This window comes from Triticum urartu, chromosome 3A (assembly GCF_056163025.1).
Source record: "Triticum urartu cultivar PI428250 chromosome 3A, HENAU_Tu73, whole genome shotgun sequence".
NCBI classification, from domain to species: Eukaryota; Viridiplantae; Streptophyta; class Magnoliopsida; order Poales; family Poaceae; genus Triticum; species Triticum urartu.
Genome location: NC_141875.1, coordinates 46,747,573 through 46,765,209, shown reverse-complemented (window position 1 = coordinate 46,765,209; position 17,637 = coordinate 46,747,573).

Here is a 17,637-nt window from a genome sequence, read left to right as displayed (position 1 = left end):
TTAATCGGGATTAAACAGGACCCAGTTGACATCCCTAGTTGAATGGGAGTGTACAACCGCTATATTTAAGTTGTCAAGACATCTAAGCAGTTGAAATAATCTGAGAAAGCACTTAACAGTGTGGCCTCATATAAACTACGAAGACAGTCTTGTGATGAAGTTGAGAGGAAAAGTTAAGGACTCAAATGAAATAGGCATGCATTTCTTTACGATAGTACAACAGGCACTGCTGACATATTGGCCAACTCAGGTATAGCGTAACAACAAATAAGCATTCGAATCAAGCAATACAGCAAAGCAGACAACTGAACTATTTGTAATTTGGTAGGATTACATGTTGATGGCACAAGCCAAGAAAGCAGCCCACTTGCATTACATTTCACATGTACTAAAACACACTGGCTTACCATATATGTTGTTGTGAAGCCTAGCTGTTGTTGCAATGTTCTTTGAAGATATCGGCAGCATCCCGTGGTTGCAAATCTAGTTGTTGTAGTTTATTCTGCACCATCTATTTATGTAAAATTAATTTTAATCGCATGCACTGGTCCGAATTGATCATCAATGGTTCATCTAAACTAATGAAATAAGGGTGTGTGCATACACGACAATATATCTGCTTCCCTCTATTTTTATGCTTGTTCGAGGTGCCAGCCCCAAAAGAACAAATATTTTGCTTGATGGGGTTGGCAGCTCCATAATTAATAGAAGCATCAAATTAGTCTTGCAACTTGGGAAGATCAAGAACACACAAACAAGTAATTAACAGAGGCTCGGAGCAGTGATGTAATAGCTAGCATCAGAAAATGTAGGGTAAAACGAACAAAAAGCAGCGGAGCCACATGCTAGTTTGCTGATGTGTAATTAAGCATAGAGAACATTAAGCAGTCTGATGGAACCAACAGGTGGCATCAGAACAAAACTAAAGCATATTAACTATATGTGCACTGGTATGTAATTTAGCACATGTAACATGTTCACTGCCAGAAGTATGGCCCTACAGGTGCAAGCAGAATAACGCGTCTCATGAAAAACTGAATGATGCCCTGAAGAAATTCAAAGGTGCGGTGCTTATGCTAGGAAAGTGAATGTAGGCGCCAGCCATTAGATAATAGTACCTGATTCTCGGCAGCGTATGGGTATCGTTGTCATACTTGATAGCTAAGGATCGTCGATGGTGCTCGTGTTGTGGTTCAGTTTCGGCTGGTTGTCGCCGTCGCTGAAGCGGCTCCCGTGCTACAGTTGCGGCGCCTGTCGACATACAAGAAAGCTCATCTGTGGTAAGTGAACAGTTGCATGATAAAGAGAAAAACCGAAGGAGTACAACTCGAAATAACCTGATGAGGCTGCGGTATCGGTAAAGCAGGGCCGGTGGAGTTGAATATGGCGTCCGTGGAGCGGGTCCGGTGCAGTGGACGAAGGGTTCAGCGGGCGCGTTGTATAGTGCTTTCGGTGAGGCGGTTCTGTTGCGGCGGACGAGGGCTTGTATGAAGGGCCAGCGAAGGGGCGGACGAGGGAGTCAGTGAAGGGCCTACGCTGTGGTGGACGAGGGCGCCGGTTAAGCAGATCCGGTGCAGTGGACCATGATGGCGGTGAAGGAGATCTGGAGCGGTGGACAAGCCAGTCGCTGAAGCGGCTCTGGTGAAGTGGTGAGTTGGCATTTGGGGGTTCCAAGTTGCGGAAGGTAGATCCGGCGGGGTGTGAGGTCCACCGCTGCGGCGGAGGACTAGATTCGGCGGTTTGCCGTGGTTGGGGGGTCGGCGAGGGGAAGGGGAGGGGCTCTGGGGAAGAATGTTGGGGGCAAAGAGGGGAAAACAATGGAGTTACCAAAGCAGCCTTTTTCCGCTCATGTGGCAGGGGTAAAACAGGAATATCACAGGGCTAAATTTCCGGGCGCGTGATATTTCGATGTGAGCGGGAAGTTTGAAAGCTTTTGGCGCCTAAAATTATAAGTATTCTGCTCTCGTACGGCCGACTATGATATCATGGCCGACAATTTGTTTGTTTTGCATGCAAAAAATGTGCAAGTTTTGAAAATTAATGTCTCCAACTCGAAACTTAGATTGTCCATTCAATTCAAATATGCATCATTGAGCTACCACAAGCAAATACCATCATACGGTCCAATTCAAATGAAATTCCAAATGTGTTTATCCTAAATATGATGAAAAAAGCAAAAATGTGTATGTGTATGAATAAAGTGGATGATTATAAAGTTTGAACATGCCCGTATGTGTATATCTCTAGGTTTGATATATGAATTTGAAATCACGAAATCCCGACTTAAAAAATGTACCTCCATTTAAATGAATTACAAAAGCTAATGATGGAGTCGAATTCCAAAATTCCAATCTTAGATTTGTAATTCTGGTACATCAAGGTATATCACGCATGTTCAAAAATATCATTATCTCATAGTACAAACTATGAAACAAATTGATCAACCATGAGTGCACAATATCTCAATTACGCTAAAGTCCCTCAAATATAGACACCTCACTCTTTATCTGAAGTCAACCCCCCCCCCCACCACCACCACACACACACACATAGAGAAGTCGTTCTCTCCCCAAACACCAACACACGAGAACATTAACGCCCCTCTCTCTTGTAAAGTCCGGACCCCAACATAGGTCTCTATCACTTTGTCTCTCGGGCATGCACACATCTCTTCCCTCACTCTCTAGGTCTCCCGCTATTTCTCTTACCCAAGCACACACACTATGTAGAGTGTATATTTCCCATACACACAAAACGTCGCCCCCAAACGTCTATCTCCCTAGTTATGTGGTTCTCACGCACTCACCTCACAAACCAACCCCACTACAAACAAGCACACTTTGTCTCCTTGTGCACCACTCTCCTCTTTCTATCTCTCCCACACGCGGACCTGCCCCAGCTCCGTCCCTGTATACATATATGTCGTGACTCTTTGCATAGCTCCCTAATGTATAATCGTTCTTGATTTCGCACATTGTTCTCTACACCATCTATTCTAGATCTCTCATGAAGTCCCTAACACACACACGATGACTCGCTTCCCTTGCGTCTCCGTTCATAGGCCAATTTCGGACAACATCAACATTGTCTCCCTATCTATACGCCATTTATGGACACAAACGACCCCTCTCGCCCCCTCTCTTCCTCTCTCTCTCTCTCTCTCTCTCTCTCTCTCTCTCTCTCCGTCGCTAGCTCTCTCTTTCTCTCGCTCTCACACCCCTCTCCCACACGCACACTCGATGTCTCTTCCAAATAGTCTGCTCCCCCCGCCCGCACCCGTGCTATCTCGCTACTACACATGTCACACCATTCCCCCTCCCCTTATACTAGGTTTACATCATCAGTGGTCTCTCTACTCCACATACACTCTCTCCCTCTCACACACAAACGCGTGCACAAACACACACAGACACGCACAAACACCCATTTATCTGGATCCTCATCTCTCCTCATGTCCGCATGTGTATCTCACACAATCACTCTCTAATTACGTATATGTGTCTCCACGTTACACAATACAAAGCCCCATGTACATGTCTCTCTCTATCCTCCACATACATAGACACAAAGAATCTGTTATCATTGCCTCAGTCTCTAACATATCACACACGCACTCTCTCTCTCTCTCTCTGTCGCAAACACGCTCAACAAGGGTTTCCCCGTGAATAACTTACCGTCTATTCATCAACAGTCGTGGCAGTATGGCGAACACAAGACGTGAGAAAGAATAAATCTACACGTGCTTAGACCACCTAGTAGGACTAATAGGACTAGAGCAAGCCAAAAAGCGCGCCGCCGTCACCCCCTCCTTGTCGGCGACGGGAAAATCTTTTTTTTACACAGTCGAGAAGTCATTGTGCTAAGGCCCCACATGCCGAGGCGTTGAATAGAATGTAGATGCTAGTTTACGGAAGCAAGTATCGATAATACGTTTGTATCTCCATACTTATATTTCTTCTATTATAAAAAACCGAGTTGGTGATGATGGTACGTGTGCCATCTTGCAATATAGACCGTCCGATCTATATCTGACGGATGGAAATTAAACTAAAAGATACCCGCACCCCTCTCCACATTTGCAGACAAGACCTTCCCTCGTTCATCCTTATCTCCAACAAACCTCATTGTTGAGCAATTAAGAAAGGAAGCCTCTGGAACAAACTGGCCTGGTGGCCGCTGCCGGCGTCGTCAATCCCCATGCCTCCGCTCAGTCCGACCACCAACCACCACCACTCCCCACTCCTCTTCACCTTATCGCATATTTCTCGAGATATCATTAGTTTTTACACATGGGATTACTCCCGCAAGGGTCAATCACAACAAGTGTTTTATAAAAAAATGCATCTTGATGTTCCGTGCAATGCATGGATCTTGCTAGTACTCCTACACAAGACTAAGTTGGTGATGCTGGTGTGTCTGCCATCCGTCGTTTCTGACCATTAGATCTACATCTAACGATTGTGAGGTAAGTTGTTGCCTTTGCTCACCAACATCCCACTTGTCTACCAATTTGCAGAAAAACCCATAATTAGTATATTAAAACCAACCACATCCCTCCCTGACCTTACCAAAACAACCCAATGAATATATTCTAGTTGAAACATAATATATCTCTAGTGACATATGTATATCAAAATTAGAGTGTTTTGTAACAAGTTTGTGAATAAGTATTATTCTAATTATGATTCGTTGCAACGGACATGAACATTGCTAGTATTTCCAACCATGCATTTTTTCCTAGTATTCCATAGTTTCGAGTTTTCCATCAAGATATTAGTCACTCATGGTTGATATTTACTTTCAAGCATGTACACATATGCACTATGTAACTAGCCTTTCTTATTGGCTTCCAAAGCTTAACTTTCACTCCTACTTACAATATGTAGAGTATTTAACAAAAAAATACCACTTTCAACCAGCCCTAGGAAGAATCTATTGTACAAAAAATAGCAAAAACATACCCAAAATTTCTTAATCCAGGCCAAAAACTACTACCTAGTACTCGTACTAATTAGGTTCGTTTAAACCCATTTATGACAGGGTTGGCCCACATGCCCGTGCTGACGAGGCAGCTTAAACCAACACATTTTGTTTGACCATTGACACGAGGGACCCACATCTGACCTTCTATCATGTTATTCCTCCTCAAATCATTATTTTTCCTGAACATTACTTCAAACAGTACTGATGCGTGTTCGTCGGCAGCGCCGGTGATGAGCGAGTTGGCTGCTGCTCTGCCGGACGGGCCGGACACCGCGCTGGCCTCCGCACGGGTTGGCAGGCTGGCCCGAGCGTGACTCACGAGCTAGCAAGCCGCCGCGCTGGCCTTCGCTCGAGCCAGATGGCTGGCCTTAGTGTGGCGCGCGCGAGCAAGCCGCCACGCTGCCGTGCCAATCTAGCTAGCAAACCTTGCAGACAAGCAGCTGGACGGAGCTATCTTGGCTAGCTAGCGGCCGCGAGTGCCGGACGGAGCTGGCATCCAGGCTGCCGCAACATGGGCTCCGCACCGCCGGCGGTTTTGACCTCGCCTTCTGCCGGCGGCGGTAGCTGCGTCCCATGGCCGAGGATGACTAGGTGGACGGGCCGGGGGTAGGAGGTCACTTGAGGATTTTTGTTGGTAAGAGCATGTACAATGGTTGATAAGGTAGTCTTATCTTAAGTCTGCCACGTATGCAAGTGGTAGTAGTTTCTTGGCATTTTAGTGGTTTCTTGCATTATTAGAGCAAGTACAAGAGAGCTGAGTCAGCGTGCTATAAGAAATAAACTAGTATATTTCTACTTAGTTGGAGGAAAGAGAAGAGGAGAGAGAAGGTAAGCGGGCTCTTTGTGAAGCGAAATGGCTACACTACTAGAAAAAGGGCTATAGATGGGATTGACACTAATGGCGCACCAGACAAGCGGTGCGCCATTAGTACCTTCTGATACGCCATTAGAGCTGAAACTACTAATGGCGCACCTGGCCCAGGGTGCGCCATTAGTATCAACTTTTTTTTGAACTAGTGCGCCTGTCCAAACATACTAATGGCGCATCCAGACACAGTGCGCCATTACTAGTTGTAACTAGTAATGGCGCACCTGTAAGAAAGTGCGCCACCAATGTTGTTTTTTTATTATATTTTTTATTCCTTTTTTTGCAAAACTACTAATGGGGCACTGTTCGACCGTGCGCCATTACTAGTTTAAACTAGTAATGGCGCACTGTGGAACAGTGCGCCATTAGTATGTTTTTTTTGCAAAACTACTAATGGCGCACCACCAGACGATGCGCCATTAGTTACCTGGATTACTAATGGCGCATTTAGAGTTGGTGCACCATTAGTAAGTGGGCAGCAACAAGATATTTTGGACAGCCTCTCCTACCCACACTCACTTTCTCCCCACTTCATTCTTTCCACCTCCTCCTTGTCTCGGGTGCCTCCTCTTTTTCACCTCATTTCCACCATAGATTCATTCAATTTAAGTGGTTAAATTACCTTGTTTTGATAGGTAAGTAAGGGGGGAAGCTATATTTATGTTGTTCTCCCTACAACAATGTGCACATGCACTTTTTATGGCCTAGCTAGATCTATGTATGTTCGTGGTGTTGCATATGTTTGTGGAGTTGCATATGTGTTTGTGTTTGGAGGTGTACCGGTATTTGAAATGCGATAGTTGCCAATATTTTTCCGGAATGTTGATTCATTTCCGTTTCGGTGAGAATTTTGGCATTAAGCATTCTTTTTGGTCCTATTTTTAGGGAAAGCCATGCCAAATTTTTTCTTGGTTCTAAAATATCGTTTTGCTCTACCCCGCAGGCGACCATGGTCCGCATGATGACCGAAGGCATCGTGAATAGGTTTTTGTGGTCCGTGAAGGCCGAGATGCTTCAAAAGAACGAGATGGAGATAACATGTCCGTGTCGAAGATGCAAGCTGAAGAGCCTTATTGCGGACCCGGAATCCGGGCAGGTGCGGGACCACCTGCTCTTGCGTGGTTTCATGGATGGCTATCGGTGGCAAGGTGATGAAGATGACTATGAAGTCGTCCATGGGGGCCGGGCAAGAAATGAGGAAGGGCAGCAAGACAACCACCGCGGCTCGGGCGGGCGAGAAGACGAAGAATCCCCAGGAGATGATCACGACGGTGATGCTGTACACAGTCATCATGTAGAAGATGCAGGACATGATGATGAGGAAGATGCCGGAGCAGATGACGGGCATGATCATGAAGATGATGATGCCGGCGGAGCAGACAACGCTGGACCATCGATGGGCTGGGTGCAGGACCCTCATATTCAAGAGCTGCTTCTCAAGCAGACGGATAACGCAAGAGCTGCCGCTCGAGAGAAAGCCAAGATGGATCAACTTGAGTTAGACGTGGTTACTCCATTGTATGAAGGATGCAGGCCCGAGGATACCCGCCTGAAAGTAACGCTCATGGATCTGGAGATGAAGGTAAAACACAAAATGACCGACGCATGCTTCGACGAGAACATGTCATTCTGGCACGAACGTCTTCCCAAGGGGAACAAGTGCCCGACCAGTTTGGAGGAGGCGAAGAAAATCGTGTGTCCTCTGGATTTACCGCACGTGAAATACCATGTGTGCATGAACAATTGCATCATTTATCGGGACGAGCACGCGGAGTCTACCATATGTCCGGTGTGCGGCGTCACTCGATACAAGAAGAGGAAGAAAGCTCCTCGAAAGGTGGTGTGGTACTTTCCGATCACTCCTCGTCTGCAACGGTATTTCGCGGACCCTAAGGTAGCAAAGCTCCTGTGTTGGCACGCGGATAGGGAGGAGAAGATGCGAGAAGATAAAAAAGACAAGATGCTGAGTCACCCTAAGGATGCGAGCCAGTGGCAAGCGTTGAACTTCGAAGACCCAGAATTTGGGAACGATCCAAGGAACATCGTGCTGGGCGCGAGCACCGATGGAGTCAATCCGTTTGGCAGCCAGAGAAGCACACATAGCACCTGGCCTGTGTTTGTGTGGATGTACAACCTTCCCCCTGGTTGTGCATGAAGAGGAAGTACATTCACATGAGTATGCTAATTGAAGGACCGAAACAACCAGGGAACGACATCAATCTGTATCTGGGGCTGCTGAAAGAGGAGCTTGACACGCTGTGGGAAACACCAGCCAATACGTGGGACGCCGCAGAGAAAGAATATTTCCCTATGAGAGCCGCGCTGCTCATGACGGTGCACGACTATCTCGGTTACGGATATGTCGCGGGGCAGGTGGTCCACGGATTTTCTGGATGCGTCAGGTGCATGGATGACCCAATGTATCGCCAGCTAGATAGAGATCCCGAGTCTTCGAAAACCGTGTTCATGGGACATCGAAGGTGGCTTCGCGACGATGACCCATGGAGAAAACGCAAGGATCTGTTCGATGGTGAAACCGAACCCCGAGGACGCCCGCGTACGAGGAGCGGCGAGGAAATAGACGAGCTGTTGAAAAATTGGAAAGACTGCCCACTGCCGGGAAAGAAGCAAAAGGCGCCAGAGCCGGGAAAGAAGCGGAAGGCGCCAGAGCCGCTGCTGAAGGTATGGAAAACGAGGTCTGTTTTCTGGGACTTGCCGTACTGGAAGATCCACCGTGTGCCTCACAGCCTTGATGTCATGCATATCACGAAGAACGTGTGCGAGAGTCTGCTTGGTACCATGCTCAACATGCCAGAGAGGACCAAAGATGGGCCAAACGCAAGGGCAGACTTGAAATCAATGGGCATCAGGCATGAGCTTCACGCTATATATGATGATCATGATGATGATGATGATGAGGCAAAGCAGGACACGGAAAGTCGTCGCAAAGGCAAAAAGGCCAAGAAGACCGGAAATGACTACCCTCCCGCGTGCTTCACTCTAAGTCAGGAGGAGATCGAGCAGTTTTTCACCTGCCTCGTAGGAGTAAAACTTCCTTACGGTTACGCGGGGAAGATAAGCAGATACCTAGACCCTATTTGGCCTATGCAACTTTTTTGACGTCATCTCTCGGAAGTCTGTTGGCGTGAGGCAACTCAGAAGGCTACAGGAAGAGATCATGGTGATACTATGCGAGCTTGAGATGTACTTCCCGCCCGCATTCTTCGACGTTATGGTGCATCTGCTGGTCCATATCGTGGACGATATCATCCAACTCGGGCCGACATTCCTGCACATCATGATGCCGTTCGAAAGGATGAATGGTGTCATCAAAGGATACGTTCGCAACATGTCACGTCCAGAGGGAAGCATAGCCAGGGGCTTTCTGACCGAAGAGTGCATCTCCTACTGCACGAATTATCTAGGCATCGAGAACCCCGTTGGTCTGCCCGTCAACAGGCACCTCGGCAGGCTTGCTGGATGGGGTCACCGTGAGGGTCGTCGCGAAATGCATTTCGACTTCGAGGGTCGACTCGCCGACTTTGAAAGAGAAAACCTAGTCACGCTACAACACATAGACGTGGTCGATCCTTGGGTGGTACAGCACAAAACCTTTATTAAGAAGACGTACAATGACCGAGGCCAATAGAGGACGGACGGAGATATACTCAAAGAGCACAACTCATGTTTCACGCATTGGTTCAAGCAGAAGCTTCTGTCGTACCCTTTACATGAGGATTCTTCCGCGGAAGAACAACTCATATTCGCCTTGTCACAGGGCGCCGAGCACAACCTGATGACCTGTGAGGCGTACGATATCAACGGCTACACATTCTACACCGAGGCCAAGGACATGAAGAGCGATGGTTATCAGAACTCCGGGGTAACGATGGAATCCTACACCGGTAACGACAAGGACATATACTACGGAAGGATCGAGGAGATCTGGGAGCTGAGCTACGCTGGAGAGAAGGTCCCGATGTTCCGTGTCAAATGGGCCAAGAGCGTCCTAAAAGAAGACCGGTATTTCACCACCATGGTTATACCCGAAGCCAAATCCAAGACCGCGGGCGCAAACGTCACCGCGAAAAATGAGCCATGGGTACTGGCTTCCCAAGTGGACCAATGCTTCTTCATTACCGACCCGTCAAAGCCCAGTCGTGTTGTCGTGAGGAGAGGCAAAAGGAAGATCATCGGAATGGATGGAGTAGCCAATGAGCAAGACTTCGAAAAGTACGGCGACCCGAGGATCGAACATGACGACGACGATGAAGTAGCAGCATACACCACAAGAAGAAGCAGGACCACCCTACCTAAAGGACGTCCGTTCCACAGAAGAACTCCATTTGCGAAAAAGAAGGGCAAGAAGATTGTGAACAAATAGCTAGCTAAGATCGATTGTATTTAAATCATAGCCTTCATTTCTCGATTGTATTTCATGGGCACTTTTTGAACTATCATGAATATTTTTAAATTTCATGGACACTTGATCTCGATCCCCCTCCATCTTGATCGCTATCCCACCTCGCCAGATCCGGTCCCCCTCGCCGCCGAGCACCCCCCGGTCCACCGGCCGCCGCCGCCGACCCCCCGCACCCCTCCCCTACTCAACCTCCGCCGCCGACCCCCCGCACCCCGCGCACCCTCCCCCGCTCCACCGGCATTACTGTTTGATGATATTTTTTAAAAAATTATTACTGTCTTATAAAAAAAATATTACTGTTACTGTCTTATAAAAAAATATTACTGTTATGATTTAAACAAGTTTAAAAAATTATTACTGTCTTATAAAAAAATACTAATGGCGCACCACGGTGAGGTGCGCCATTAGTATGGATGTACTTATGGCGCACCGAGGGGTGGTGCGCCATTAGTATTGTGCCATTGCTATAAGAAAAAAGAAACTACTAATGGCGCACCACGTTGAGGTCCGCCATTAGTATGGATGTACTTATGGCGCACCGAGGGGTGGTGCGCCATTAGTATTGTGCCGCCCCCATCCATATTTCCTCCCCGGCCCCTCCCTATCCCCTCTCTCTCCCTCGCCCTCGCCCTCGATCCCCTTCCCCTCTCCTCTCCCGACGCCGCCCTCTCCTCTCCCGACGCTGCCGCCCCGCCGCCCCGTCGTCCTCGTCTCCCCGCCGCCCCGTCGTCCTCGTCTCCTCGGCGCCGCTCTCCCCGTCGCCCCACCTCGTTGGACGCCATTGCCCCGCCTCCCTCGTCGCCGGTGGCCCGGACGCCGCCCCGTCCACACCACCGTCCTCTCCCCCTCTCCCCCTCTGTTCATTGTGAAGAAATGTGTGACAGTTTCACTAACTTAATTTCATTCTGAAGAAATTTTCTGTCACACCCTAGCTAGTCCATGCATTAGAGTGTGCATCATGTTTATTTTTCATCAGAAACTTGAAATGGGGAAGGCAGAACCCCCAGCACCCCTCTTGAAATCAACTAGGGTTTACTAAAAATAATTTCAATGAACCTGAAATGCCCTTCTAAAATGTTCAACCTCTTTGCCTTGGGTTAGAACCTCTGGCAAAATAGGTGCACAATTTTCTAGGTCAACAGAAGGTCATTGAATTAAATCATAAGTATTTGAATTTGGGCATTTAAATGCTATAAAATAATTTAAATGCTCAAATAATTCTGGGAGTAAATGTTTCCTGTTGGAAATAATCTAAACAGAGGCCACATTTATTTTCAGGATTTTTGGAGATGTTTTAGTATTTTAAATAAAGCTAAACAGTTGCAGTTAAATAGAAAACAGAAACTAAATCAAAAAAAGGAGAAAGAAGCCCACCTGGGCCTTACCTGGCTCGGCCCAGCCTACTGGCTCGGCCAGTCACCCCCTACCTCGCGCCAGGAGGCAGGGGCGCGTGCTCGCCGCGCGCCGGCCACACGCCGGCCACCTCCTGCTTCTGCCGACGCCGGGAGACGCCCAGAGGACGCCACGCGACCCCCACGTCTCCCTCTCATCCTCTCGCACTCTCCCCCTCGTCTCTCTCACTCTCCCCCGCGACGGCCGAGCACGTCCCTCGCCGCCGATCGCCGCAGTTGCCACTGCAGCCACTCCCTCGCCCCTCCGACGAGCCCATTAGCTCCGCCTCGACTCCCTCGTCCTCCCCAACGAGCCACGCATCGCCGGAGGCCCTGCATCGCCGCCTTTGCCCTCGTCTTCAACCTCGGGCACCCGAGCCATCTCCGGTCGATTCGCCATCGCCAGGACCTCCCCGAGCTCGCTGACCCCCTCTCCGACTCCGCTGTGAGCTCCTCTTCCTTCCCCCTAGCTCCCGTGCTCGATTACGCCTCGTAGCCACCGCCCCCTTCGAGCCCGAGCGCTCCTCGCCGCCGGTCATGTCGCTGTCGTGGCTACGGCCGTGCAAGCACGCGTCCGAGCTCATCACCGTGCTCAGCGCAGCACTAGGAACCCATAGCCACCACCAGTTCTTCCTCCCGTGTACCGTAGCCTCGAAACTGTCCTCACCCGACTCCGGCGACCGCCAAGCTCGTCGCCGGCGACGTTTCCGGCCTCCCCGAGCCCAACTACCACCACCAAACGCTGCGGCTCATTCCCAGCTACCTGTAGATGGTCTCTGCCGTCGATTTGGTCGCCTGAGGGCGTTTTCCGAAGCCCTCCGCCGTCTCGGCCTCGCCGGCGACTCAACGCCGGCGGGATTAGCCCTGTTGACCGGTGGTTTGACCACTGACGTGGACTGGGTGGGCCCAGGTTGACTCCTTTGAGTCAATGACAAGTGGCCCCCCCTCTGCTAATTATCCAGATTAGTTTCTAACTAAAATCAGTTAGTTTAATTAGTATAGTCACTGACTAGTGGGCCCTGCCCAGTAATTAGGCTAACTAAACGTAGTTAGTGCACTGAGAGGCTGACAGAAGGGGCCCACCAGTCAGGTTTGACCTGGGCTGGCGCCTTTGACCTGCTAAGGTCAGCATGATGCAATGCTGACGCAGTAATGCATTTTCTGGATTTGTTTTTATACAGGAAATTCCAGAAAATAGTTCAAACTTCAAAAATTCATAGAAATCCAACCGTAACTCCAAATGAAATAAATTATATATGAAAAATTATCAGAAAAATTCAATCTATCCATCTGTAATGGTTTCATGCATGAAAAAGCAAGTTTATCTTGCTGTTTAAGCAGAATAAGGAAATGCACTATTAAGGCCATGTTTAATGAGCTAATATTTGAATCTTTGATTCAAATGAGTTCATCTCTCTCTATTCTAGCTTGCATTAGGCCAAGACACAATCATATTGCCATGTCATAGCATGCATCATATCGTTGCATATCGTCATGTGTGGATTGTGTTCCGATGTGTTCTTCGTGGTAGGTTCTGCCTCCGAGGATATCCACGAGTATCCAACTGAAGGGCAGTATTCTGCTACCACTCCATCAGGTAAGCAACCATTGATCATTCCGATACAAACCCATGTTCTCGCTCCTGCTCTTGTTTACTGCATTAAGACAACGCGATTCAAACTGCTGTGTGCTACGGTAGTTGAACCCTTATCCTCTGCATGACCTGTCATTGCCACAGTAACTTGATGAAACCCACTAGCATGTGTAGGAGTTGATTGAGCCATGTATGTGATTCCTACCTTGCTATGCCTGCTATGTTTAGAGTTGTGTCAGGTCTGGTTCATCTGGGTGATGGGCCAGAGTGAAATGCTTATGCCGGTAATCTGAGGGATGTGTTGAACATGTTTTGGTAAAGGTATCGATGAGAGGCCATGTAGGAGTACATGGTGGGTTGTTTCATTGAGGCCGTCCCTAAGAACTGAGATCTGTATGTGTGATTTAAGATTCAGCTACTACCATGCATTGGGATCCTTAATTGACCCTCCCGGCTTCTTAATCACCCTAGTACTCTGTCCAGGAGTTGCAAATAGTTTCTGGTGTTTGTAGGTTATGTGTTGGCGGCCGTGCGTAGCGCTGACCCTAGGGGTGGGCTATGTTGCGGTAGATACACCGTGGCACGGTGTACCGAGTCACCCGTTTGGTGTCCCGGGAACCCTGTTCACATCGTTCGGGGCCGTATGTGGAAACCCCGGCCGGACTCCCTGCGGATGGAACCTGGATAGGCGATAAACCTAGACTAGAGACTTAAGTGTTTAGGTAGGCCATGGCTGACACCCTCGCTGGGCTTCCGCTTCAAGGTTGCCGAGTACATGTCGTGTAAACGGCGGTAAGTGGTGAAAGCGTGTATGACGAAGTACACCCCTGCAGGGTATAAAACTATTCGAATAGCCGCGTCCGCGGTAAAGGACTACTTGGTTGCCTATACAGTTCATAGACAAGTTAATGGATACTACTAAAAGACTCAAGATAAGTGCGAGTACCGAGGATGGCCCTCTCGTAGGATGACGAGGGAGGATCCCCGGTAGCGTATTGTGTTGGTGAGTAGTGGACTCGTGTGCGAAAACTATTTTACTGGTGGAGTTCCGTAGGATAGCTTAGCCAAGAGTCAAAGCTGGCTTGCTGCATCAACCCCACCGCCTTCTTGAGAATAAGCATGTATGGTAGGTTCTGATATAAGACTTGCTGAGTACCTTTGTACTCATGTTTGCTTATTTATTGTTTTCAAACGACAACACTGTCCCCTCCGATGGGTTTTATGTAGACCTTGACGTCGAGGAGTGACTAGGGACCCAGGTGGTGATCCTGGCCATGGAGGGCCCTATGTAGATAGACAGGCTTCGAGAAGCCTTCTTTCTTTCTAGAGTCTGTACTCAGACTAGTTGCTTCCGCATGTGCTTGTATGTTTGTATGACTTGAGTGTCGGATCATGTGACCCCTATCTGTATGAACATGTTATGTATGGCTCTCTGGAGCCTTTAAATAAAGTACTTGAGTTGTAGAGTTTTGTTGTGATGCCATGTTGTATGTACTCATATCGGGCATATTGTGTGTATGATTGAAATGCTTGGTATGAGTGGGATCCGACAATCTAGTTGTTTATCCTTGGCAGCCTTTCTTATGGGGAAATGTAGTCTAGTGTTCCTCGAGCCATAGTAGTCCGCTACAGCCCGGTTCGCCGGACTCCTGCTAGCCCAGCACTACTGTTCAGGACACTTGACTGGCCGGCATGTGTTTCACTTCGTCCCTATGTCTTTCCCTTCGGGGAAATGTCACACGGTGACTTCCGGAGTCCTGCCTAGCCTGCTACAGCCCAGGGTTCCCCGGAGTCCTGTTAGCCCAGTGCTACAGCTCGGAATCACTCGTTGATGGCCGACATGTTCGATGTGATTCATGTATGCCTGTCTCCATAGGTCTGTGATGCTTTGGGTTCACGACTAGCCATGTCGGCCCGGGTTCTCTGTCATATGGATGCTAGCGACACTATCATATACGTGAGCCAAAAGGCGCAAACGGTCCCGGGCCATGGTAAGGCGACACCCGTGGGATACCGTGCGTGAGGCCGCAAAGTGATATGAGGTGTTACCGGCTAGATCGATGTGACTTGGAATCGGGGTCCTGACATTTGCGCCTAGAATTTCTTTTTGTTACAATGTTGCTTGCTAAATGGAGTGATGGCATCAAATTGAAACATGGATAGAAAAAATTGTGTTCTGAAATATGTGTTCTGAAATATTATGCTAGAAATGTAAATATGTGTTCTGAAACACTTAGCTTGATCATAGTTAATTTACCGAATTTTTTAACAAAAAGGAGATCCAGCATGCACAGGCACATTGATGCACCGGCCCTGTAAGAAGCATCAGGGAAATAGAGGTTGGTTTTGGCAATTGTCACATTAGCCTTGCGCTCTCCGACCAAATGTAAGATATGCAACAAATAACGGACAAATACCTAACAGTTTTTTGGAGCTAGCGAAGAGATTAAAATCTATGTGAGATATTCATAGCCATGAAGCCCAGTAGCCTGTAATTCACTAAACTTATAGCCCAAGACCCAATTTACATGCTATACCCTTCAGCAACATTGCTTGCAAGAACTACTATCACATGTGCACTTGGCAGGTAACACTAACTAAACCTAGCATGCAAAAAGGATCACATGTTTTAGAGCAGTATCTTCTACTACAACCTGAGGGTTTTCTTAGCTAAATTAGGCTATGTTCGTTTTGTGTCAGCTACTTGCTGTCCATGTTAACTTCTTTTCATGGTACCCATAGATTTGACTTTCAGTGTTGGTGATTCTGCAGTTGCTGTAGACTACTATCGTGATGAGTGTCTAGCTTTTGTAATCTACACTTCTTGCATAAGGATTTGCATGTGCCTTTGTACCATGAGTAATTTGGGACTTGGGAATTGGTTCTTTCTTACTACAGTCTTGCTGCTATACTATGGCTCTGTTCTTGGTGGAGGTTTCATTACTTGTTTTGTGTGGCTTAGGTTATATTTTAGTGGAATTTGTGTGATATGTTTTACTGGACTCTGCTCTTTTCACAGTTATAGTGGTGTCACTTTACAGCTTGCATGCTTGCCATACCAGACCATCAGTGTTCCGCTGTTATGATAAACTGTTCAATTCTTTTTTCGCTGTTATAGTTTGTCCTCTAATTAGCAGAAACTACTCATTCTTACTCCCCGCAGGTGGCTGGCAGTATCATCCTTGATCTATATTTTTTGGATGGTTAGTCAAAGAGCATGTGATTAATAAATTAGAGGAAGTGCATGTGATTAATAAATTGTGGATACCACTTGCATCTTTTCTATGTACACATGAAAAACCATGACGGTTTGCTTCAGTTTGTATGTGTCCAATTGTTTTTTTTAAATTTGACTGAAACTATCTATCTTGGTGGCACTTGCATCTCCTGTACATACATACATATGAATCAGCACCACACTTCTCTTTAGTTTGTATGTGTCATTTTTTTGGTTGAACTTTGACTGAAACCAACTGGATGTACTTGGCATTAATTCAGATTCAGTCATGTACTTGGCATTCAAATAGTATAAATCTGTTCAAATGGCATAATTTACTTGCTGATAGATAGATAGCATATCCAAATACTCAGACATGTACTACTAGTTATTTATAGATCAAATCTGACAAAACAAGGACATTAGTTGGAGGTCACCTTTTTTTGGGGTAGTTTTTGTTTGGAGATTGCAATTGGAATTGTTGTATTTGGTGCATCTGTCAGTCAACTGCTGCTGACCATATGATACTGCTTGGAGATGCATATATTGTTTCACCTCTTCACATGCCAATGTATTTTCCACGTTGTGATGGAGGCCTTTTTTGCCTTGTCCACCCGAGAGGCCCTTGAGTTTGTTGGAATGTCGATTAACTTCCGTTCTGACAAATTCGGGTACTCCATATGTCCTATTTTCAGCAAAGGTCATGCTGAAATTTTCCGTGAATTTTAGCATGACTTTGCTAAAAATAGGACATATGGGGTACATGTGACTAATGCATGGGCCGGGGTATCTTAGTAGTTAATTAAGTAGGATCAAGTGCCCCGGCGTACTTGTGACTAATGCATGGCTTTTAGGGTGCCTCGGTGTCGATAAAAACCGAAATGATGAAAGCTTAGGCTTTTAGGGTGCCTCGGCGTCGAAAAACCCTCAATGATAAAAGCTTAGCTTTTAGGATGCCTCGGTGTCGACAAACCCTAAATGATGAGACCATGATCTTGTTCCTTGACAATAACCAACTTTTTGACCAAATTTGTGCCTATTTAGAGAGAAACATGGCCAACAATGTTGAGGCCGAGGGTTCGGGCGTCAAGGCATTCTGGGAGCTGTCCCAGGAGATGGAGGAACAACCTCACTTGTATGAGGATGCCGCCTTCCCCACCG